The sequence below is a fragment of the Diceros bicornis genome, chromosome 20 (assembly GCF_020826845.1).
Source record: "Diceros bicornis minor isolate mBicDic1 chromosome 20, mDicBic1.mat.cur, whole genome shotgun sequence".
In the NCBI taxonomy this organism is placed as follows: domain Eukaryota; kingdom Metazoa; phylum Chordata; class Mammalia; order Perissodactyla; family Rhinocerotidae; genus Diceros; species Diceros bicornis.
In genome coordinates this window covers 21,311,545-21,337,653 of record NC_080759.1, presented here as the reverse complement: position 1 = coordinate 21,337,653, position 26,109 = coordinate 21,311,545, and positions in this window count along the sequence as shown.

Sequence of the window (26,109 nt, the reverse complement as noted above, 5' to 3'; positions counted from 1 at the left end):
GAGTGTCAGGTATGAGAGACGACAATGAATAAGGTTTGATCTCTGCCCATACTGAGCTAAGAGCCTAGTGGGAAAAGTGAATAAGTCATCAACAATTACCCTGTTGTAAGTCCTGTGACAGTGGGTTAGATGCTACAGAAGCTGAGGAAGGACTCCTACTCCAGACTTGGGGTGTCAGTCAAGTTCTTGAGACGTAAGGCTTGAATAGGAATATGTCAGGTGAAGGGAGTAGAGCTTGGTTACAGCATTCATCAAGTTTCTTTTTTAATAAAGAGGTTCTGATTCCAGGTGATTTACTAATATCTATCATTCCACATAGGACATAAAAAAAATGCCCAAGATGTTTCCTAACTTGTCAAGAAGTGACGTATAATGTACATAACAAAATAAGTCAGCTTCTGATTTATTTGGCCTCACTTTGGTCAGAAAACCTTTCACCAGGCTACTCACACTACAGAGTTAAATTTAAGTTATATAGGAAATTACACCCACCAACGTTACTAAACATGATAAAAATATGACAGGATCTCTTTGCACAGAATTTATAAATCATCATTGCTTGTTTGATGAGTGTTTCAAGCAATAAATGGTAATATCTTTATTAAAGGAGATTTCTGGTGAGTTACACTTTCTGACATTCATTGAGCATCTACTACTTGCCAGATGATAAAGGGAGATGAACTAATGCCACAGGGTCTTGAAAGAAGTTGGCAGTTTAAAAAAAAATAGTATTTTTTTGTGTGAGGAGATCAGCCCTGTGCTAACATCTGCCAATCCTCCTCTTTTTTTGCTGAGGTAGATTGGCCCTGAGCTAACATCCGTGCCCATCTTCCTCCACTTTACATGGGACGCCGCCACAGCATGGCTTGCCAAGCAGTGAGTCGGTGCATGCCCGGGATCCGAACCTCCAATCCCTGGCCGCTGCAGCGGTGCGCGCGCACTTAACTGCTTGCGCCCCCCGGCCAGCCCCCAAAAATAGTATTTTCGATAAGAAATAAGGCATAGTGTGTACCAGAGACCCATCAACTTCCTTCTAGTTCTCTCTACATAGTTTCTTTCATGGTAATTTCCCCCTAGAGGGGTTTCCCTTCAGTGGACATCCTCCAAGGTGGTACCGTCAACCATGAGAACCCCTTGCTCTAGACCTGTGGGTCTCAGATCTATCAGATCCAGTGCCCACTTCTACAGTAAGTGCTTTGCTATACACCTTTGACCAACCCCAAATGAAACATTTATAATTTAACTACTTTCTTTGTATCTATCTTTTATATTTCCATTTATGTATTATATTATATTGAATTTTTTTGGAAACTGTGTGTAGGGAGATTTTCTCTATAAATTTCAGTACGTGCAGTAGGGCTCAACTGTGCTAGAAGACATAATGAAGTCATCCATCAGATGTTTGAATATTCTTGTAGAATCACCTTGAATGCTACAGATGTAAATGCAGATTGATAGTTGTGTTGTTTTTCCAAAATCACGACCAACTTGGTGAAATTCAAACAAAACAGTGTATGATAGTTCCTCGATTTATGTGGTGGTTGCATTCCTGGAAATTTCAGTAAATATTAAAGCCATTCACAAGTGCTTTCTTTCTTTTTTTTTTTAAGGTAAAAGAAAACATAAGTCCTTTGCCTAGATAATTATAAATGGGTTTTTCAGCAACGTGAATATTCTCAGGACATTAAAGTTCCTGGGGGTCTTTCTCTGTTGTGTGGGACCATCTCTTTCATCACAGGCAGACTAGCATCCCTGAACCACAATCAAAGACTCATCACAATTTCCAAAATGCCTGCCAGGGGACAATGTAAACCATCTTCCCCACATACCTTGAGAACCATTATTCTAGAATCTAGAATCTAGATGGATTTTATCTTCCCCTTTCTGAAACCAGGCTTGCTACTAGCTGCCAAAAATAGAAAACATCTGAAACTTATTTAACACAAATGTCATTGCCAACTTTACCTCTATCTTTCTTCCAAGGATAATTTACCTCCTGTTGGAATAAATGCCTAGTCTAAGGGAGAAGATTGTGGAGTTCTGAAATGTAGCGGCAATTTTGGTGATAGGCATTTTGCCAGCAGAACCTTCCAAGTTGCCTCTGCCATTTGGTCTACCTACAGAGCAGGACATATGAGGGCCAGAAGGTGGTGTTTTGCACCTTTAAACCAAGAGTAGTGGTGTGGGCCCCGCAGGCTGGGCAGCAGCAGGAATTCCAGGAAGTTACTGGCTTCTGGGAGGATGACATGAGCCTCCATCAAAGCTAGCTCCATCCTGGGCTAGCTCCAAGAAAGCAAAACTAAATTGTCCTAAATAGGTGCTCACTCAGGGTCCCAGCAGGAACTACCACATGCAAGTTAGATAATTCAGGGAGGTAGTATTAAGTGGATTGTTTGCAAACGTGTAGGCAGGGTGAGGGAAACCACAGGTACAGTGCAGGACTCTGGGGGCTATTACTGCCCCTAGGCCTGAAGGGACAGTGGAGGGAGGAGTTCCTGAAACCTGGAAGGAAAAGGTCACTCAGAGCAGCTGCTTTCAAGGACCAGTGTCCTTTGTGGAAGAATGCAGTCAGTCCAAGGTGACCCTACAGGCTGCAGGGAGGGAGTTGGGGAAATCTCCTTCCTTCCTCTGCTCACCGCTGGGGAGATGAGCCCAAAGAGAAGCCAGAGGGCAGGGGAGCCTGTTGTAGTTCATGGAGGTCCACGGAGAGTGAAGTGGACCTGGAGGGCAAACAGCCAGGTATTCGTTGTGCTGGACATTTTCTAACTTGTTTGATGGAACTTGTAGAATGCTAGTACATTGTAAATTGGTAGTCTTAATCTTTCTCCTTAAAGGTAAACATATTAACCTACCTCTCAGATGCATGTATATGGACATAAGGCCAAGTTGAATACAATCGTCCCCCCTTACCCACAGGGATGTGCTCCAAGACCCCCAGTGGCTGCCTGAATCCGTGGATTGTACTGAACCCTACGTATACTGTGTTTTTTTATATACATACATCCCTATGATAAATTTTAATGTATAAATTAGGCACAGTAAGAGATTAACAACAATAACAAATAATAAAATAGAATAATTATAACAATATACTGTAATAAAAGTTACCAGAGATCTTAGCAACCTCAGCATATGATTTTTTTCTTTCCTTATTAAGTTGAGAGCTTTCACCTTTTCACTTAAAAGAAGCACTTTACAGCTTCTCTTTGGCACGTCCAGATTGCTGGCATCACTGCTCTCGTGCTTTGGGGCCGTTATTAAGTAAAATAAGGGTTCCTTGAACACAAGCACTGCGATACCGCAACAGTTGATCTGATAACTGAGAGGGCTACTAAGTGACTAACGGGTGGGTAGGTATACAGCGTGGATACACTGGACAAAGGGATGATTCACTTCCCAGGAGGGACAGAGTGGGACTGTGTGAGATTTCATCACGCTACTCAGAACAGCACACAATTTAAAACTTAGGAATTATTTCTGGAATTTTCCATCTAATATTTTCAGACCATGATTGATTGAAACTCTGGAAGGTGAAACCATGGATAATGGGGGAGCACAGTGTATTGTGCTTACTGTACAATTAATTTTGACAAATGAAAATGGAGAAAATAGTGCTTGAGACCACAGGTCAAGAAGATAAGTGGAGATAGTGGAAAGCAACTCCAGGAAATTACTGTTTAGTCTCAGGCTGCACCCTGGTTCCCACCAATATTCAGTCCTTAGCAATTGATGGCAACCTGGTGTTGAGGAAAGACCACAGGCTTTGGAGTCAGATCTGGGTTTGAAGATTGGCTTTACATGGCTAGCATGATGCAAACTTGGCCAAACTACTTCACTTCTGAGCCTTAGTCTCTTTGTTTGTCTAATGCAGGGAAAGGGTTAATGAAATCTATCTTATATTGTTATGAAGGCTAATGAGACTGTGAATGAAAAATGAGACGCATATAAAGCACCTGTGCATCCTAAGTACTTGGCCAATGTTGGACTGGTGATTCTCAAAATGTGTTCTCAGGCCAGCTGCGTCACCATCATCTGGGAACTTGTAAAGATATGCAAATTCTCAGAGGTGGTGTCCAGCAATCTGCATGCTAAATTTTTAGAATTTTCGTGTTAGACCTTCTTGGAGCTGACGAAGAAGAGGCAGGGCAAACTTTGTTAGATGTGTTGCACAAGGAACACCTGAAACTGTTCTCTGAGCCCCTGTGAGCTGAGACCCCCAGAGAAATCCATGGTGGGTGCCTCTATTTCCTGTCCTTCTGTCTGTGGGGAAGAACTACAGTTAGAGAAACCCTGTGTCTTTTTCCTGCTCCTCACTCTGATTAAGCATGCTTCTCCCCATTCTCTTAGTTTCCGATCTGGGGAAGGCAAAATGCTGTCCTGTTCTTTCTGTGATTGGGTGGCTCAGTCTAATTCTAAGATCAAGTATTAAAGCTCATTGTGGCCACATATTTAAGCCACCTCCTCCAATTTAGCTTCTATCAATAATTGTTAATATTTTGATCTCTCCGCTTAATTCTTGCATAGAGCATCTACTTTTCAATTGGTTCTAAGAAGGGAAAAAAAGAACTGTTTCTTCTAATTATACCTTGATAGCCCCCAAAATTACCCTCAATGATCCCAACTTCAGGTATTCACACCATCCCACATAGTTCCAGAGCTGGTCTATGTGATCAATACAATATGGCAGAGGTGATGGTATGTCACTTCCAAGATTGGGTTATAAAAGACTCTGTGACTTCCGTCTTTCTCTCATTCCCCTACAGATCACTCACTCTGGAGGCAGCCAGCGGCTACGTAATGAGCAGTCCTATTGAGAGGCCTACACAAACAACCATGTGAATGAGAGTAGAAGTGAAGCCCAGTGAACGCTTCAGAAGACTTCAGTCCTGGCTGACAACTTAACTGCAATCTGGTGAGAGACCCTGAGCCAGAGCAACTCGGTTAACCTGCTTCTGGGTTCCTGGTCCTCAGAAATTGCGTGAGATAATAAATATTTGTTGCTTTAAGTTGTTAAGTTTGGGGAGTAATTTGTTATACTGCAATAGATAACTAATATGGATTTTAATACCTGGAAGCAGGGTGCTACTGTAAGAAATACCTAAAATTTAGGAGTGGCTTTGGAAGTGGGCAGTGGACAGTAGCTGGAAGGATTTTAAAGAATGCACTAGTGAAAGCCTAAATAACCTTGAAGAGACTGTTAGTAAAATTTTGGACTACTGATTGGGGTTTAAAAGAGAGTGGGGAAAATCTTATTAAAAACTGGAGGACAGGGAATCCTTATTATGTAGTGGCAGAAAGTTTATCAACATTGTTGTCTTCAGTAATGTGGAAGACAGAAAATGTACCTAATGAACTGGCCAATATAGCTAAGGAGATTTCCAGCCCGAGTTTTGAAGGTGCCACTGGTTTCTTCTAGCTCTTTATAATAAAATGCAAGAAGGGAGAGATAAACTAAAAGAAGAACTGTTAAACAAAAGGATCCAGAACTTAAGAGTTGTAAAGATCCCAGCCTCTATGACAAACAATGCTAAAATTAAGAAATGGCTTCAGAGCAAAGGTCAAATCCAGGGCACCATCAGAAGAACTTGGTCTAAAGACGAAGCTGAGGGTGTGACTATAGAATCCTTTGTTATGACCTCAGAAGATCAAAAGTGGTGCCTCAGAGTACCAGTTTAGTCACACAAAAGGCCCTTTAAAGTTTTTAAGGGTGTGGCTCACAGATCCTCTCAATCAAAAATAGAGCTTCTAAGAACCTTAAGAGCATTGCCCCTCAGCAGAATCACAAGATAGAGAAAGGGGTTATTTCAAAGAGATTTGTGGGTGTGACTTTTCGCTAATGGAATGGACAAAATTTCTGATGAAATTTACAGGAGATTCACAAAATTTTTAAGAGAATTATATCAGCAGAAACACTGCCAACTAGAACTCAAAGGGACAGAAAAATTATAAAATGAAAAGAGGCCTTTGTTCCCCACCCCCCATTCTACTGCAGGTTTGGAAAATTATTCACCTACATAGATGTACTATCTTTCACAAAAAAGAAAGGATGGCTCAGAAGGTGTAGCCAAAAACCATGGAGAATAACTCCTGGGTGGGAATAGGACCGAGTCCTATTTGCCTGGCTGGATTCAGAGCTGCTATGGGGACTCTTGTGTGCCTCCCATTTCCTCCTTTTTTGAATAGTAGTGCCTGTGGTGTTTATCCTGTGCCTGTTCCACCATTGCATGGCGGCTGTGTGGAGGGCAGATATTTTATCTCTTTAGTTCACAGATTTTTAGACTAAGAGGAACTGTACTCAAGGAACTGTACTTAAGGAATTATACCTGAGGAGCCTCATGTGAACCTGTACCTGATTGAGATAACATGATTCTGGACTTTGAGCTGACCCTGTAATGGGATGAGAATTGTAGAGGTCTTGGGGTGGGGTGAGTGTATTTTGTATATGGGAAGGACAGGAATCACTGGGGCACAGAGGGCAGGTGGTGATACCCAGCCTTCAAGGTGATCTCCTCCTGGTATTCACACCCTTGTAGAGTCCCCTCCCACATTGTACCAGGATTCATCTGTGTAAGCAACAGGATATGGCAGAAGTGATGGTATGTCACTTCTAAGATTAGGTTATAAAAGACACTATGGCTTCCCTTTCTCTCATCATTCACTCTGAGGGAAGCCAGCTACCATGTAATGAACAGCCCTGTGGAGAATCCCAAGTGATGAGGAACTGAAGGCCTGTCAATAACCACATGAATAAGCTTGGAAGCAGATTCTCCAGCTCCAGTCAAGTCTTCAGAAGTCATCAGCCCCAGCTAACAGCTTGACTATTGTCTTATGAGTCAGAACTATCCAACTAAGCCACTCCTGGATTCCTGACCTTTGAAATTATGTGAAACAATGAATGTTGTTTTAAGTTCTTAAATTTTGGAGTAATTTTTAATACAGCAATAGATAATTAATACACGCCTCCAATGCATTCATTCTATTTACATACCATAAGATCTCACAAAAAAGCAATTTTTAAATTTGCTTGGATAGATAGTTGACGTCTATATTTTCAGAACAAATCCTTTACACACAAAGGAGCAAAGAAGTCTCTTCCTTTTCCTTCTGTATAATCCTTTTGAGAGAAGTGAAAACTTAAATCTGGCAGTATTCCTAATAGATATTGTTCACACTTTTCCTTTATTTTAGATAATTCTAAATAGACAAAATCAACTTGAGAATTTTCTTGGATCTAATTTAGAAACGACACCAGTTGAGTTTTTCATAAAACGTTTAAATTGGGCTGGCTTTAATTTTAGAAACATGAATATCCTTGGAACTTATCCAAATCTCTAAGCAATAATCTTACCCAATTTCCTTTAGTTTTTTGAAGGAAGAGCCTAGTAAGTTGGTAGAAATTCTGTTCTTTTAAGGTTCAATTTTTGTGAAGGTATCTTTAAAACACCCAAATGGGCTCTAGACATCCAGTATAGAAAGTGTCACTCATAACTTCTATTTGCCTATGTTTTATTTATTTTTCTAAGCTCTTGTTTGAATTTTGATATTGTATTTTTCCCCTTACTCCTGGAGAACGGTGAAAACCAGTGAATTTTTACATAATCCAACTCTAACATTTAATTCTCCTTCCACAAAGCACATACACAGTAATCATAATTCATCATCTTCTCCTCCATCTCACAATTGCCTTTCACCCTCAAGTTACTACGCATTTCACATTCTTTTTCTACCTAGAACTAACTTGTCCAATCAACTGGACATCTGCTTTTCTTCTCCCTTTTTGGAAAACAGGCTGCTCCTATGTTTTCAAGCCCTCCTTTCTAGAACATGTAAGAGCTTGTTCTCAGACTTCTTGAAAGCAAGACACTCTCTCTGAGGATACAAGTCTGGAAGCACTTAGTGAGAAACAATTGGAGATCTGTCTGTTCTGTTAGTGCATTCCATGGGAATGTTATACTGTCTGGAAAGAAAGCTCTGTGTGGGCAACAGACACTTCTACGTGGACAACACAAATGGCAGTGAATGTCACTTGATTTGTTAACATTAAATGTCTAGAGGATCAACTGCATTTGGAAAAATAGGGAAGTGAGGCAGGTTGATAAAAACCCAAATAATCCTAAAGATCTCTTAGTTGGTCAAAAATTTTCCACCCTCAGTTCATGCAGTTTTGTTTCAGGGGAAACAAAAGCCCCTAAGGGCCAAACTTCCACAACAAAACTGTGAATCCTCTCAGAATGTAATCCTGCAATTCTTCCCTCTTAGCAGCTTCCAAATATGCAATACAGTATTGTTAACTATAGTCACCGTGCTGTACGTTACATGCCCAGAACTTATTTATCTTATAACTGGAAGATACCTTTGTAACTTTTGACCGCGTTCGCTCATTTCCCTCACCCCCACCCCGCTACAATTCTTTCCTGAGGAATTTTAGACATTTTTTTTTGTTTTACGAAATATATGATGGTAATGTCAATATGTGACACCCCCAAGCATGAATAAGTTGTTCGTCATTTCTTAGTACTTGAGCATCCTTCCTACCTTTATTTTCTTTCTCCTACTTTCTTCATCCATTTCTCTTTTTCTCCTTTTCTCTTCCTGGACTATGCCATCATTCTGAAAAGGACCCTCAGTGGGATCTGGTACTGGATGCTGTCTGGGAGACGCCCTGGGTCAGGAGAGGCTGAGCGGGAAGGCATGCAGCGTTGAGCAGGCTGGTCTGTTCCTAGGCAGCCAGGGGAGAGACAGAGTATGAATCTGAGAAGTCTCAGAGGGGAAGCCCCAGGGCCTCGTTCCCAGCAGTTTGCTCTTGAATCTTAGGAGAGCTGCCATGAGGAGGGATCCAGAGCTCTACTTTCAGTTCAGTGCTGTGTTTTTAAACTCTCCTCAAGTCTAACTACATGTCTGACAGTCATATTGGATAGGAACTAAAGGGCTCTTAGAGTTTCTGATCGGTTTCCTTTTATACCTGGTTCCTTTGGCAGAAGAAATTGCTGTGGGAAGGATTCCCTTAAGGGTTCCCTTTGACCAAGCTTTTGCAACCAGAAGCAATGAGGAGGGCGCAGGGGTCTTGGGATGGATACTGAGGCCATGGCCACTGGACTCTGAAGTTGGGGTTCCTCTGAGGAGACTTGTCAGGCCCTGGTTTATCACGAACTGGCAATGGGATGCCCGGAAAAGCCACTGGTGGGCTCCCAGGACTGCTTTTCAACATACCAGATACTAACCCGAGCTGCCATTGCAAGAAGCAAGAATTTACAGTTTTCTGAACTTAGCTGAGTTTGTAACAATCAGGACAATGGTTCAGGGTGTGGCTCCATTTTGGGTTTAACCTGCAGGCCCGAGGAGGGAACAGTGAAAGACGGCTTGTGTTTATGTGGTTTGGCAGAGCTGGAGAAGAGGCCGTAGGATAAATCACTGAGCGTTCATGTCAGAATCTCTGCTGTCTGGTTGGCCTGGTTACTTTTGAGCTGCCTGGCCCAGCGGCGGTAGGTAGACAATCAAAGCTTGTCCTTGGATAATAAGGGCCACTATTTATTCCGTGTCTCTCACGTGCTAGATGACATGTTAGGTGCTTTACACATACAAGCTTAACAATCCTTAGAGCTAAAGGTCTTCCCATCTGTGAAATTAAAAAGTCAGGCAGTCCAGAGAAATTTAGTGGTTTGTTTAATATCAGGTTTCTAGAAGGGGTCAAAATTTCAACTCTGGTATATAGTTGTTTTTGCTGTAACGTCATATACATTCCTTAAAAAACCTCGCAGGTGGCAAAATAATGAACCTAAATAATAGGGCTCATGGGAGAAATGGGGTTGGTGCTAGAAAACTTTATAATTAGAAACTAAAAAACCCAGTAACAATACAAACAGCAACACGAGCACATCTGAATTTCTAACAGCATTTGCACCTAGCATCACAGTCGATCCTTTGCAGCCTTACATCCTGGGGCTCAAGCTTCTTCCTAGGGATGCAGGCCTTGGGGCATTCACTGCCAGTAGACAACTCTTGCATCAACATTAGCAATCTGATCCAGGGTTTTAATACAGAGGGATGCATCTTCGAAGCATCTTCATCAGCACTCACTGCTTCACCAGATAGTTTAATATAATGGAAAGCTTAGTGACTGGTTTAGCGGCTTCAAGAACCACTACTTCATTGAAGGCCATTGTGTATACATACAGGTTTTTTCCTAAAGTCTTCATATATTTCTAAGACTTCCTCCTTAAATGTAAGAAAACTTACCCTGATCACCTCAATTGATCACCAACACATCACCAACATATTCACCAACATAACTTCTGCATCACATTCTTCACTCCCCAAATTGCCGGTCACTGATGAGGTACGTTGCATCAATGGAAACAAGTGCTGTTTCAGATTGGAAAATCCCATTTCGAAGCCCCATGCCATTCCTTCCCTGTTCTGGAGACACCTCATTGGCCTGGAGGAAAGTTTACACTGGCTGGAGCATTTCTAACTAAGGACTGTTTTTTTCTCCTCATATAATCACCACATCATGATCAGACCTAACAAAATTAACAGTGGTTTCTTATTTCACCTAATACCCAGCCCATGTTAAAATTTTCGAGAGTCTCAAATGCTATTTATAGCTGTTTTATTCAAATTAGGATCCAAATGAGGCCTGTACATTGCCTTTGGTTGTTATATCTACTAGGTCTTTTATTCTACGGTCTTCTGCCCATTTTTAATACAATTCATTTGTTGGAGAAACCAGTCCTTCATATTACGGAAAATTCCACATTTTGAATTTGGCTGATTGCTTTCTCATGATGTTTAAATAGTTCCTCTCTTCTCCACATTTATTACTGGTAAACTGATTGTTAGATCTTGAAGCTTGATTCAGGTTCAGGTTCAATTTTATTGGTAAGAATATTTCATACATGGAACTTCATAGTTTCTGTTGCCTCATATCTTGAAGCACAATGTTGAGGCCTAATTTTAGTGATGCTAAGACTGATCAGTGTATTAGGAGGTGGCAACTAGATGCCTCCATTATAAAGTCCCCAGCAATGTAGCACTTAATAATTTATCAACCATTGATCATTTCCTAGATCCACTGTTTCACTGAAATTGAAAAATGGTGATTTTCTAAGTCTATCATTCCTTCTGCTTGTATTAGCTGTAATTCTTTTTGTGAAGAACTTGACCTCATCAGCTCTGGGATAAGCTGAAACACAGCTCATTCAGGACAAGTGAAGTCTTGATTCTTCACTTTTGAGAGTAAAGAGTTGTAACCTTGCAGATTCAGAGGGTGACCGGTGAGTCTTTCCATGAGTTTCATTTCAAACTATGAAATTTTTACATATTGATGTTTTAAGCACTGAAGTCATTCCTTTTTGCTCAAATTGTTCCAACTTGGCCGACAGGAGCCTTTTGAGTTTACTTCTTGCGTACTTTTGACGTGACCTCTTTAGAGTTGATTGTTTCATCGTTTTCTCACACAAAAACATGTTTGATTCGTTTTATAAATGTCCTGATGTGGACCTGAAATCAACTATTTCTCAAAAGAAGCTCTAAAAGAGTGGAGAATGGTATGTAAAGATGGCATTTTGGTCATTAAAGGGGATTTTACTCTTGAACAAGAGCTGGATGCAATCAGACATGGATTTTCTAACTATGCACTAATATTTATAAAACTTTTTCATTGCAATTTCTTCAAGAGAAAATATTCTTATTTTAAATCTAAACTGAGTAGTCTTGACTCCATTTTCCCTGTAAAAAATATTTTTTTTCTGCTTTTTTGATAACATGACTCTTAGGAATATAATTATTCAGTTTAGCCAAATTGATAGAGAAATGGACTGATAGCAAGTACTAGGAAACTAGTATTTCAAAATGCCCAACTATGAAGTTTTGGACTCAGAAATTATGCTTCAAAATTTGCTTTTGTTTTTGAATATTAACACATTTAAAAGAGAGAACAGGGCCGGCCCTGTGGCTTAGTGGTTAAGTGTGCACGCTCCGCTGCTGGCGGCCCAGGTTCGGATCCTGGGCACGCACCGATGCACCGCTTCTCTGGCCATGTTGAGGCCATGTCCCACATACAGCAACTAGAAGGGTGTGCAAGTATGACATACAACTATCTACTGGGGCTTTGGGGGATAAATAAATAAATAAAATTATAAAAAAATAAAATAAAAGAGAGAACATTTGCTCACTTTTTGGTTGGGATGTTAATATATTTTTCTTTTTATAGATTATTTTAGCTTTATGGCTATTAGCTGTTTTGGATTTGTTCTTGGTTCAGAAATCTGTTCATTTTATTTGTGGCAGTCATTTGCAATTCTTCAAATTAACATATGAAAAAATCCAACTCCAACTTTACTCGTAACCAAATGATGTGCAAATTAAAACCAGAGCATTTTTCTTACAACAAATTAGCAAAGACTTAAAAAATCATAATCCATTCCAGGGAGATTTAAAGGGCAGTGTCACTTTTTAGGCCTGCCTTGCTATCGTGATTCCAAGATTCAGTTCTTTTCTATTTGGGGTATTTTCTATCTCCTCCCTTTCCCAAGTATCAGAGCCTCCTCACCCTAAGCCCTCGTCTGACCTGCCAGGCTTGAACAGACAACAAATGTAGTCTGCATAGAATTTAGGGTTCCATTAATTCTTTCTGTAAAAGGCCAGATAGTAAATATTTTAGCCTTTGTTGGCTAAGCAGCTAAATAATCAATCAAGATATTATGTAGTGACTTATGTAACCATTTAAAATGTAACCATTAAAGATGTAAAAATCATTTTTACCTTGCAAGTCTATACAAAAACAAGTGGCAGGCCAGACTTGGGCCGTGGGCCACCTGGGTAGATCTTCTAGTAAGAAAGGACTTGCTGCCCAGCTGTGAGGAGTATTATCTAATGGCTGTGAGTAGTTAGCTTCCTCCTGTTCCTCCTGTTGAGCCCAGGTCCTCATGCTATTCTTGGGGAAGCCCCCAGTCAATGACTGAGCAAGGTCTACCCTTCCACTGACAGGCAGCAGGGAAAAGGGACCTGAGTCCTCTAGCTTCAAGGAACTGAATTGGGCCAACGATCTGAATGTACTAGGAAGTGGATCCTTCTGCAGAGCCTGCACATAAGAGCCCAGCTTCCTTCTTGATATGGGCCTTGTGAGATCCTGAGCAGAGAGCCAGCCGAGCTCACTAGGCGTCTGAACTACAGAACTGTGAGATAATAATTGGGTGTTATCTTAAGCCACTAAGTTTGTGGTAATTTATTACACAGCAATAGAGAATGAATGCACTGGGAATTGCTGTTTGCAGGGGACAGCCCCTGTAACACAGAGCAGATGGAGGAAAGACAAAGAATGGATCTGAGAGCAAAGAGGCCAATGACGAGACAGACCATATCACAATTTTTTTGAATATATCCTGTAGCTTAGATGCTTTTGGCATATATGGATCACTCTATGTTTTCTCAGTGCCTATAGAGATTTCATCAACTATTCAGGGAGGCTTTATTTGTGATAACCAAAGGGATGTTAGAAATTTCAGCTGATTACTGTTAGTCTTATTGGAGAAGGACTTTATTAATTGATGATGGCCACGAAAGCCGTTTTTTCCCGTCAGACTGGTTCTCTCCCTCTGCTTTGGTGTTTGTAATTAGGGAACAGCTACTAAGAGATGAGGGCTGAAGAGAAAAGCCCAGGGCCATACAGATGAACAGCAGTGAGGATTCCCAACAGGAAGCTTGGTAAACAGCTGCTGCTACCTGCAGCAAATACCTGTGATAGCACACAGAGAGTGATGGAGACCTCCAAAGGCGTGCTTAAGGATAACAAAAGGCCAGTCCCCAAATGTTTGCTTATAAAAGTCCAAACAAAACCTGGGAGTCTCACCGCCTAGCTTTTAAAAATCCATTATTTCTTCCAGACAGAAGCACTTAGGGAAGTAAAATGGCTTATTTCAGCGTACATGCAGAGAAAGCTATGTGACAATCGAGCAAAACTGCAAGATCTTGGGATTAAAGATTGGTGAAACTAACAGCTAACACAGAAAAGAGATAACAGCTCTTTTGAATGCATTTTGAGTGCTCCTATGAGATGAGCAATCTAATTGTGGTATAACTGCCAGTTACTGATCATAGTTTTGTTCCTATGGTTTGTGCTACCTGAGGTCTGTGTCTATGCGTGCAAGAACTGTATGGGTGACCAGAGCTGGCTGGGGCACCTCTGCAGCAATAATCAAAGGTCAGAAGGCAGATGGAGACGAATATATTGTGGATCAGAAGGTGTAGCATTCAATTTCCCTAGCAACCAGTTCCAGCTTGATTGTACCTGATTCTGAGACTTCATTAATGAAACACCATCCAGAGAGTTTATGCTAGGAATAGCATTACATTGATTACCTGATTTCAGAGTAGGGAAATGAAGGGGGAAAAAACTTAGGGTTTATCCTGCTTTTATTGTAGTAACTGTAGACAGGAAAAAAGAAAGAGTCTCTGTCATTAAAGCTCTTATTTACAGAATGCTAGCTAATAAATGTAGAAGTAATGATAGAAATAGAAAATAATAAGTTTGCAAGACATCATGAAATAATTGATCCAGGCAAGGATCAATGATGTATGCTAACACTGTTAGCAGAACAGGTGAGTTGACAGAGAACTAGAGATTCACATGGAACCAAAGTATCACCCCCACAGGTTACTTGCTAATAGCAAATGGGGAAAAAAGTGCCTTTTGCAATAGAGAAATATGGCTATTATCACTTGGTGATCTAACTTACCATCCAATTATCCCACTGTTAATGGTGCCATGCGACTCGGAGATAATGCCTAAGAAATTATACATCATCAGCTGTGTTCTGACCAACAATGTTTAAAATGAAAGTTGGATCTGAAAACTTGATTAGATTCAAGTTAAAGAAAATACAAAGCAGAGAAGAGCAAATTAAGTGACACTCTGAGGAAACAATTGGACACATTCAGAATGTGGGACTTCTATAAGACAACTGGTCTGGTCTCAAAAAAAAAAGTCAATGGCAAGAAAAAAAGGAGTTGCTAGATTAAGACTAGAGAGGTAGAACCAGGTCCAATGCAGGATCCTTGACTGGATTTTGGTTTTTAAAAAAAGGCTTAAAAACACACTGGGGCAGTGGTGAACATTTGAATATGGATTATTCAAATATCAAGCAGGGTCTTTGCAGGAAACAGATGAAAAACTCAAAAGAACTTAATCATGAAGTATTTTATGAAGAGACTATTGAGAGGTGTGGTCAGGTCTAGAGGAGCCAACAGGGGATGCTGAGTTACGCAGGATTAGTAGGGAAGCCATCACCTCACTTAGACCCGACAGAGCAGATGTGGGGGCAGTTATGAGAGTCCAGTCACAGGCAGCCAATGCCAGAAGAGCAACCTGGCAGGGAGGAGCGGAGAAAAAGTATCCCAGCCTCTCTCCCCCCATTCTTGTCCCTTCCTGGTGCTCCCTGATGGCCTCTGGTGCCTGTGGGCACCTCCCATTGGCTGAACCCAATTGGGAGCCTGGCTATGGCAGCCTGTAGAAGTCAGCCTCTTGGGGCTCAGAGCACAGCAGAGAAGATAGATAATGCATCTGGAAGTGGGGAGCAAAGAGTAAAAAAAGCACAGCTGGGTAGTGAGCAGATTAGAGAGTTCTTGTTAACTGTTAGGTGTGATAATGGTGTTGTGGTTACATAAGAGAATGGCTTTAGTTTTTATTTATTTATTTTTGAAATGCTTGTTGAAGTATTAAGGGATGAAATATCATGAGGTCTCATTTATTTTTAAATGGTTCAGAAGATAGATAGATAGAAAGAAAGAATAGATACATGAAGCACATATGGAAACAAGCTTAAAGGATTTTCTTCCTCATTGCTACTAGCTTTGTGTATCAGGTTTTAATTGCATTTCGCCTGAAGAAACAGTCCTTTCTCTCTTTTCCTAAACCCGGTTTCCGGCACATGGTAGATTGAATTGAATTGAATACAAAAATTGAATTCTGACCCATTCATCCCTTTCTCAGTGATAATCATGTTTCCTGGCTACCCTATGGACACTTCTATTATAAATAAACTTATCACATTATTATATTTTGTCTCTCTTGCAAGCTGTGAGTTCCCTGATAGCAAGAGTTTTGTCTTACTCATCCTTGAACACCTACTGTGTGCCTCATACTATTCTACAAAATATGTTATGATTTGGTTCTATCGCTACAAAAGAAATGCTATGAGAAGTGACATGACAGAGAGACTAGAAAAAGTAAGAACAGAATAGGTGGTAGAGCCTTGCTAGCGACTGGATGTTTCTGTCCTCTCCCCCCAAGAAATTCATATGTTGAAGTTCTAATCCTCACTGTGAGGGTATTTAGAGGTGGGGCCTTTGGGAGGCAGTTAGGTCATGAGGGTGGAGCCTTCATGATGGGATTAGTGCCCTTATGAGAAGAGACATGAGAGAGACGATCTCTCTTTCAGCCATATGAGGATGCAGCAAGAAGGCAGCATCTGTGAGCCAGGAAGGAGGCTCTCACCAGACACATAATCTGCCAGGACCTTGATCTTGGACCTCCCAGCCTCCAGGACAGTGAGAAATACATATTTGTTGTTTAAACCACCCAGTCTATGGTATTTTGTTATAGCAGCCTCACTAAGACAAGCCTGACTGAAGGGTGAAAAATGACCTTCAGGAAGGAGAGGGGAAGGTAAAGGACTTTGGAGGGAGAGAAGATGAAGCGTAAAGCTTGACTAAATAGCTGACTCTCACTGAAGTTCAGTCCAGGGGGAGTGAGAGGTCCTAGGGCAAGGTAAGGCGAATAGCAGCAGGGCCTTGCAGGGAGCTGAGGTCTCCAGGAGGTCTGGGATGGCCACAAGTAAGGAGGAGCCAGGTGGTGCTTAGGCCTCCAGACCAGCTAGCTCATCGGCAGAAGTGAGGTCCAGATGTGGACAGGCCTCAGGGCCCAGGGATCAAAACAAGCAGAAAGACAAGGCAGAGTGCAGAGTCCAGACAGGGGTGTTGACAACAAGATCTGAGATTCTGTACCGTCAGATTTGAGAGGACGCAAACTATGGATTGATGTAGGCGATAATTTCTGGAAATTCTAGTTAGTGACTCACTTAGAACGTGTATAGCATGGTATCACTTCAAAGGCACTTGTTATAATCATATGCACACACGATAAGGGCTAATGCTTATTGAGCACTTAGCATGCACCAGTCACTCTTTTGTGCATACTACATGTAACCCATTTGAACTCACACCAACCCTGTGAGGTAGGTACTATTATTATGCCTGTGTTACAGATGAGGAAAGAGAGAGGTAAGAGTAACTTGTCTAAGATGGATCTTCTACAGGCTGACCTTATGGAAAAAAGGAGCTAGCTCACTGCAGACTTCCATGGAAACTGACCAGGACTGATTTCCTTAAGCCCTGGGCCATAGCCAAACACAAGGCTTGCCCTCTACACCCTTCTTCTTACCAGGGAGGGGCTGGTGCTTCCCCAACCGTAAATGTTGAGGTGAGGGATCCTGCCGCTGGCTTGTACCCCAGCTCCTTGATCTTGCAGACAGCAGGGCTGGTATTACCCTCAACCACCAATGCTGAGCTGAAAGGATAGGGCTGGAGGCAAGACCTACCCACCATATTGCTATTGTATTCCAGCCTCTGATGACACCAGAGGGGAGCCTAGACTTTTCTAATCATGCAGCTTAAAAGCTCCACAACCCAAGGGTAGAGGGTCCCTCTCCTGAAGTCCAACATCCAGATCTGCCAGAATGCTGTGTGCTGTCCTAGAAAGAGTAACTGGAGACCCACATAACCTGGTCGTTTTCCAATTTCCATTGAGGTTTCCCAGTGAATGCTACCTCAGAAGGTTGGCCATTTGCCCTTATTTGCCTGATAAAATAAAGCATGTAGAGGAACTTTCGAAGGTCACATAGTCAGTAAGTGGTAGAACTGAGATTTGAACTTGGGCAGTCCAGACTCCACTATGTCTTGTGCACAGTTTCTAGTGGATAGGTAAGCTTTTGTGTCCTATATCTCTGCAGTTCCCCGTGATGTGCAGCACAGACTTGCACATACATTCTCTCTAAATATTTGAATGACTGTAACAGTGATGTGAAATAACAAGGAAGGGAGACAGCACTGGTGTAATCAGAAATCTTTCATAAAACTAGCCCAGTAAATTCTCTAGATAAGGATATGAATACTTTGTATTTAATTGCTAAAGTGTTTTGAAGTTGAATTCAAGTTAATAAATACTATTGCGTTTGTCAGTTAAATGAAAGAGCCAATAAACAATCAACCCTCTTTTCCAATCAAGAGGGAATAGTCCTTTAAGGAATACAGAGGGCTTCAGAGAGTATATAATCAACATTAAATTGTGTGACAGACTCTTAGAGTCTTGAGTGATGAGGCAAGAGATAAGGATAGAAATGGAGTAGATGGCATAAGACCTCTCACAAATGGGTCCCTAAGTGGATTTAGGAGGAAGGATAGGATTTGGATAGAGGAAAAGAGGAGAAAAATCACCTACAGGTATAATAAAAAGCACAGATAAAGAAATGAAAACAGAAGGTATTGCAGGCCAGTGACAAAGGGTCATGTTCTAAATTAGGGGAAAATGTGATGTTTGGAACAGGGAGAGAAGTTAAAAAACATATGATGGGACGTTATATGGTTCCAAACATTGTTGGTGGGCACTTGAGCTAGAGAGTAATATAGTGTCCACAGGTGGTAGAGAGGTGGAATGAAAGAAAGCTGTGCTTTGCAAAAATTAATCTGGTAGTGGTGCTTAAATGGATCGGAAGGAAGACCAATTAGGTTATTTGTGGGCTTCTGGCAGCATGATAAACTGAGCTGATGTAGACAGATGCTCCTCCCACCACCAACACTCAGAATTATGGGATTGAATATTAATGGATGATGAGCAATGATGGTAAAAAAGAACAATATGATAGATGACAAGTTGGGAGGATCAGATTTAAGATTCTAAGGTCCTTAAGTGTAACATGTATGCTGGCCTGAAAATGCAGTACTAAAAGAATAGGAAGAAAACATATATTTTCCAATCCAGTCACAGGAAGAAAGAAAACAATCCAAGTGGAAGGAAGAAATAGTGCCCCTTGGAACACAATAGAATATAATATGAATGGTACTTCCTTATGTGTAATATAAGTATTAAGTCTAGGGTGGAATGGATACATATCAATTTCAGAATAGTGGTTTATTCTGGAGTTGTTAAACATAGGGAGGGAGGGAAGCAAATAGAACTGGGAGAGGTTTCAAAAAGGCTTCAACTATATTTGTACAGTTTTTTTGTTTCTTGAAAATATCTGAAGCAAATACATATATCTCCTTATTAAAACTTGGGATGAATACATAGATATGTACGTTTTTTAATTTGATGTTGTATAATAAAATATTTAAAAGCTATTAGAGTAAGTGAAGCCTGAGGTGAAGGGTCTAGTTTGATCTTGGATAAGAAGAACTTTCTAATGTTACTTTCAGCAACTCCACCCCTGGCAGGATCTCCTACATAATATCCATGAAGCTGGTGTGGCAACAAGTTGTGAAGGTACAAATTCACCAAGTCTCAGAAAGATTGTACCTTCTCACTTTTGTTATTAAGGGTTTAAGATTCTGTAAGACAAATGCTGCAGCCACGCTCTACAGAGGAAGACAGAGGTACCCAGGTTTGTTCTATAAACTGTTTATAGTGCCCTCTAGTGGCAGAGTTCACTTTTTTATGTATTGAAGGTTAACTTTGTATGTATATTTTCCAACATATTAACAAAACATGCATGAGCCCTGAGCTACCATCTGTTGCCAATCCTCCTCTTTTTGCTGAGGAAGATTGGCCCTGGGCTAACATCTGTGCCCATCTTCCTCTGTTTTATATGTGGGACGCCATCACAGCATGGCTTAATATGCGGTGTGTAGATAAGCACCTGGGATCTGAACCTGCGAACCCCGGGCTGCCAGAGCGGAGCACACGAACTTAACCACTATGCCACCAGGCCACACCCGGATTTGGTTTTTATTATTAAGCAAATATAAGCAATTCCAGAGTAATTGGCCTTTTAATTTTATTATTCGTTCATCTCTATAGTGAAAAGATCATGCTTTTCTTTTTAACCATAGGTTAAATTTGTATAGGTAAAATGTATATCAATATAATACTTAAAATTTTGTACTTTTGGGAAGTCCCTAAAGATATGTCAATGCCATTATTTCAATAAGATATTTGAACCTGAGGGAAAACAAAGAAATAATATGAAATAGTTCTGATGAAGTTTCCTATGTTTATCAGAGTTGTGATGGTTCTTTGATGATCTTAGTCAACAGCACTGTATGGATATCAGTCATAATTTCATTTATTATTTAAAACTTGGCCACAACCAACTTGGCTAGTGGTTTTTAATTGGAGATACATATTAGACTTACCTCTGAAGTTTTATTAAAATATAGATGTTTAGGACTTACTCCAGATTAACTGACTCTCTCTATTTGATATTCTTGATATATTCTTGGTATAGTCTTAGCAAATGCTTGGTATCTCCTTGGTATATTATGTAAATTATGTCTCAAGACCATTACATGTAAAAATGATGTTCATCCATTTTTATGAATCAGATGAAACATGTACCGACTTTGGACATTGCCTAATCATTGTCCTTATCGACATTTTATCTAAAACTTTTTTGAAATGGCTTTATTATCTTTATCTTGCATGCCACAGAAACAACCAAATTTCCTTGTCAGTTGCAACATTCTTGTTATAAACTCTCATCAGACCTTTCACTTCGAAAACCACCAGGAATACATTTACCACAGCTGTTGTAAGTCTTTATCATCTACAAATAGGTTTTTTTCTCTAATACTTTCCTGAAGTTTCTACAATTAGCTACAGGCCAGAGTTTGTGTTTTCAAACAATGACTGTCTCAGAACCCCACAGAAAAGGACTATACCAGGTCTTTAAACTAACGACAATTCAAATAGACTCTTCTGTTGGCATTGCTTAGATAAATTTTAGTCTATCCTTGAAGACTAAGTCAGGATTTCCAGAACTCTTTGATTGAGAAGCAGATGGCTTCATAAAACTGCTAACTCAAGAGATAACAGAACAAGAACTGATTACATGGGCCTGAATGAACTGATGAGGCATGATTGCAGTTATAAGTTTGGAATATTGTTGATGTTGTTGTTTTTTTTTTGTGAGGGAGATCAGCCCTGAGCTAACATCCGTGCTAATCCTCCTCTTTTTGCTGAGGAAGATGGGCTCTGAGCCAACATCTATTGCCAATCCTCCTCCTTTTTTTCTTCCCCAAAGCCCCAGTAGATAGTTGTATGTCATAGTTGCACATCCTTCTAGTTGCTGTATGTGGGACGCGGCCTGAGCATGGCTGGAGAAGCGGTGCGTCGGTGCGCGCCCGGGATGCGAACCCTGGGCCTCCAGTAGTGGAGCGCGCGCACTTAACCTCTAAGGCACGGGGCCGGCCCTATTGATGTTGTTTTAATGCTATATTTTCTGGATATAAAAGGAAGCCCTTTCTTCTTAAGCTGTCTGTACCCCATAACAATTTAGTAGACTTTGCTTTTATAAACTGAAATAAAACATTTTAAGTGGTATACTTTTCTTACTGACCTCCTCACCCCCTATCTCTTGAATTCAGAAACTATTATTGAGTATTCTTACTTTTCACAGCAATATAGTTATTTGCAAAGGTTCAATAACAATCTGTTTTCTTTTTACCAGGCCAAAACTGGAAAAATTGATTATGCAATCAAGATCTTGTCTGGAATGTCATATTTGGGAAAGATGCCCACTTAATCAGATATGAACAGACACTTTTCAGGAACTAAGACAGCCCTCCCAGAAAAACTAGCCTGGTACCTGGCTTAAAGGGTTTAACCCTAAAGTGAGTAAGCAAGGTCATTTCTGGGCAGGCCAGGAAGCTTGGGTATTTCGGGGACCTGAAGAACAGAGGAACAGAGGAATTTCCCTGTGTTTGTAGATACAGCCAGTGAAATCTGGAGGAGAGAAATTTTTCAGCTTGGGTAAGAAGCTAACCTCAGGATAGCAAATATTAAAGGCTTTTAAAAGTCCATCTGAAATTGCTTATAACTTCCAGGAAAGCAAACTTAAGAAGGTTTATATTATGAATTAATATCCTTGTTGCTCCTACGTAAATAATCAGGCAAACCTATATAACTTTTCTTATTGGTCTAGATGTCATCTATATTTTATGGATTATATATTAATCAGAATATATAATATTCCAGTTGAGATTTATGGTTAAATATGCTATTAATATGGTCTCTAGTTCTTTCTCTTTTTTTCAGGTCATAAGCTGCTTCTTTATTAAATTGGATCTAGTTCTTTCTTTATAAATCATTTACTGTTTAATTTCTTGGCTCACTATTTAATATGAATGAGATGGAAATAATTTGTACCAATTCATTGCTCCCTTCCAGGTGGGGGAGGGTATATAAGGCAGAAGGGAAGAGAGAAGATGGTTAGGGGGAAGCGGAGTCTAGGAGATCAAAGAATGAAAGCCGAGAAGTCGTGGTTTGATTTCAGAAATATAATACGGGACTCCTGACAGCAAGTCACTCACCTTTTTCTCTTCTGCCACAATTGGAAGAAAGGGATAGTTTCAGTTCTGCACTGAATTCTGGGAAAACAATATTGTTGCCATGAAGGGATATTTTACTCCTAATATTGATTTGAGGTAAATTTAGATTTTTATGTACATAAAATATCTATTATTATTTCTTATTCCTTTTACTATTTTTCTCTCAAATTCAGAAAAGGATAATTGGAGAAAAATTGGTTTAAACTTAGTTTTGGCTTCGTTCACTACACCTCAGAGCATACTTTTGGCCATACCACAGTCTTAAGTATTTTCACATGCCTTTTTTTTGGTTTCCCTTACTTAACTGATCACAATTGATTTTTTTAATTGAGGTATAATTGACATATAACATTATATTAGTTTCAGATGTACAACAATGATTTGCTAGTTGTCTACGTTGATCACAACTGATTTCAATGACTTGTTTAGTAATTCATATTGTGTGCTAGACTATAAGGTGTAAATACATTTGGTTCAAGACAAAACCAGTGAAATGACAGTTAAATATGTTCAGAATGGAAGTCACAAGTTCTAGATGGCGTCAGCTCCAGTGGACTCTCCTTTCCTGAGTCACCTGTGCTAGTTCAGGAGCTGCATCTGCAGAGGCATATGATGAGGGTTCTTCTTAAAGATTTCAAATCAGCCCTTACCAGATTAAGTTGGTTTTGTGTATACATTTTAAACTTACATTCTCTCTTATTTTATTTCCAAAAGTTTCCATGAAACCCATGTGCCAACTGCCTGGCATTTCCCCCCATTATTATGGCACTTCCAGCCACAGTCCTCTGATCTCCTATGAGGTGGGTGGGGGTGTGGGAGGCAGCCTTCTCCACAGTGTAGCCCAATGGGCACGAGCCTGGACTCTAGGTCTCTACCCTTCATATCCCAGCTCCCTACCTAGAAGCAAGCTATTTAAATTAGCTTCAGTTTTCAAATCTGGAAAAAGGGCTTGATCATAGTACTTATGCCACAGGGTCGAAGATTAAATAAGAGAGCTAGCTACAGAGAGCTTCATGTATGGCTAGCACATATTAAGCACTCAGAAGTTAGCTGCTATTATTATTACTACAATGTTATTTTTAGCCCCTCAGAAGACATCATTTTCTCACAGAGCTCCAACAGAAGTGTAATAGAAATAGGGAACCACAACACGAGACGTAATAAAAAATGGCACAGTGGTCAACTTCTGATCTGGAGGTCAGTTATATTTTCTCTGTGCTTGGTGGAAACTGGTAGTGAATTTTTAGAAAAATTACCTTTGGTTTATAGCAATTACAGGATAACAAGTGACTGGGCTACTTACTTTTCAGTCTCCAGTGTTAGTGGAAGCTAGAGCCACGATATCTTACACTCTCAATGAGCGTCTCTTAATGCGAGTCCTAGGAAAGCTGGTGCCCTCTGAGCAGCCCATTAAAGGGGCTTTCCCTTAGGCCTCCACTCACTTCAGATACCATTAGAAAAGACTCGAATTATTATTATGTATTTCTTTCTCCCAATTATTTCTATCCGCGTCAATGTGTTGGATAGGCTAACACAAAGCCACCCCTTTCTCATGTGGCACCAGCCTATGGGAACAGGATTTGTTAGTGTTTATGCCCAATATTTGTTGGCTCATTACTCTCACCTGCTCACTAAGGGGAGACTTGATCCCTACAGAGCACCTCTCTACCACGCCTTCCTAGGGAACCCTAGGCAGTGTCTCATTAGTTCACCAATCAGCCTGTGCATGCTGGGCCCCTTGAGTGGGTCATGTTTTGCCCATTTGTCATGTGTCACGTCCTGGAGCCTGCTATCCTGCCTGGGACACTGCGTCTCAAGCTGCAAGAGCTTCCAGATCCCAAATGGTAAAACCATGCTCTTCAGTCCTTATTGGTCCAGAAATGGGCTGAATGCTGCTCTCTCCAGGGAATTCAGACCTAGTCTGTGACCCTGGGCTGGGCACCAGATGCCAGACTGAACCCACCACTGTCCTATCTCTCCCCCATGGGTCCCTGCCTCATAAAATGTCCTTCCCTCAGGATCTCCCTCCCCTGTGTGCGAATCCATTCATGCAAATGTACACTTGGGGAGTGGATTGACAGCCTTTATAGCCAACCTCAATTCAGCCTTCCCTCCCCTGCTGTACTTATCTCACCAGTCAACCCTTTATTGTCCTTGTGATCTATTGTCCCCTCCCCATGGGTCTCAGAGGACATATAGGTGGATAGTCCGTAACTGGGGCACTGTGCTTCTCCTTGGCTAGACTCCAGGGGTATATACTTTGCATGGTCAGTAGCTCATGGACTCTAAGAACCATGTAAGTGGGTTTGGCTTCTGAGGGGATTTCAAAGCCTCCCATAGAGTAATGCCTAAACGTGAGAATGGGAAGCTCACCCCCACCCAAGGCCTCTTCCATTCATGCACTGAGCCCTTCATGGGTCTTCCTGATCCTGGGTAAGCCCTCGGGGTATATGTCTGTGGGGGTGTGTGTGTGTGCATGCATGCATGTGTGTGTGTAAGAGGTAGGTGTGTCAGGACAGGGATGATTTTGTTGGCCAAATGAGCATATTAGGAGTTGACCACTGGCCGCACGACTGGGTTGATTCCTCCATTCTCATCTCCAGGCCCACCCTGTTCATCCTCAGGTTTAGGCATTACTCTTGGCTCTCCCACGTCTACCGGGCTGGAGGGAATAGCCTTTTCAGAGCTGCTGCTTTGAGCCCTGTCCCATGTCCTTGCTTTGGTCCTGACCTGAAGTGGTCTGTCAGCTCTTTCTAAGGTCTATGAGGAGCCCAGGTGTTGACAAGGTGGAACTTCTCTCTACCCTGCTCCTACCACTGTGGCCGCCCTAGCTGGTTCATTCCCTGCCCCTCAGTCATTGTAGCAGCCAGGGCCCCAAAAGGAAGCATATGGTATATTCAAATTAGGATAATTCAAAGAGTTTGTTTACAAAAGGACCAAATATAAAGGAATGGGTGGGATATGGGGGAACCACAACACCAGCACAGAAGCCGAGGGCTGGCAGCAACAGAGGTGTCACCTCCCCAGGACTGAGGAGGAGAGGGGAGGGAGAGATGATTTGGACCTGGAAGGAGTGAGTCCTGTCGAGCAGGCCCCCTTCAAGAAGCAGTGACCTTCGGTGAGGTCCACAGCCAGCCTGGGGTGACCTTGCAGAGAGAGAGCCAGAGAAACCAACACCCCAGCCTTCCTCCCTTCTCTCTCTCATCTCCTGCCAGGGCCTGCCATTGCCTGAACCCAAATGGAAGCCAGAGAGCCTGGAAGCCTATTGAGGTAATCCCCACTGCTCAGCCTTGTGGCCAGGAGCAAGATGGAGGGCACACTGAAGACATTTGGCACACTCAGGGCCCTCACAGCTCACGAGGAAGAAAAAACAACAGGTATCTATTTTAGCAACTTATTTAAAATTTAGGCTGTGTGTTGGCCTCACCTGGTATTCTTCACCTCTGAGAAGATTTTAGCTTCTGAGTCACTGGGGGCAGCATCATACATTTTCTCACATAACGGTCTTCCTCT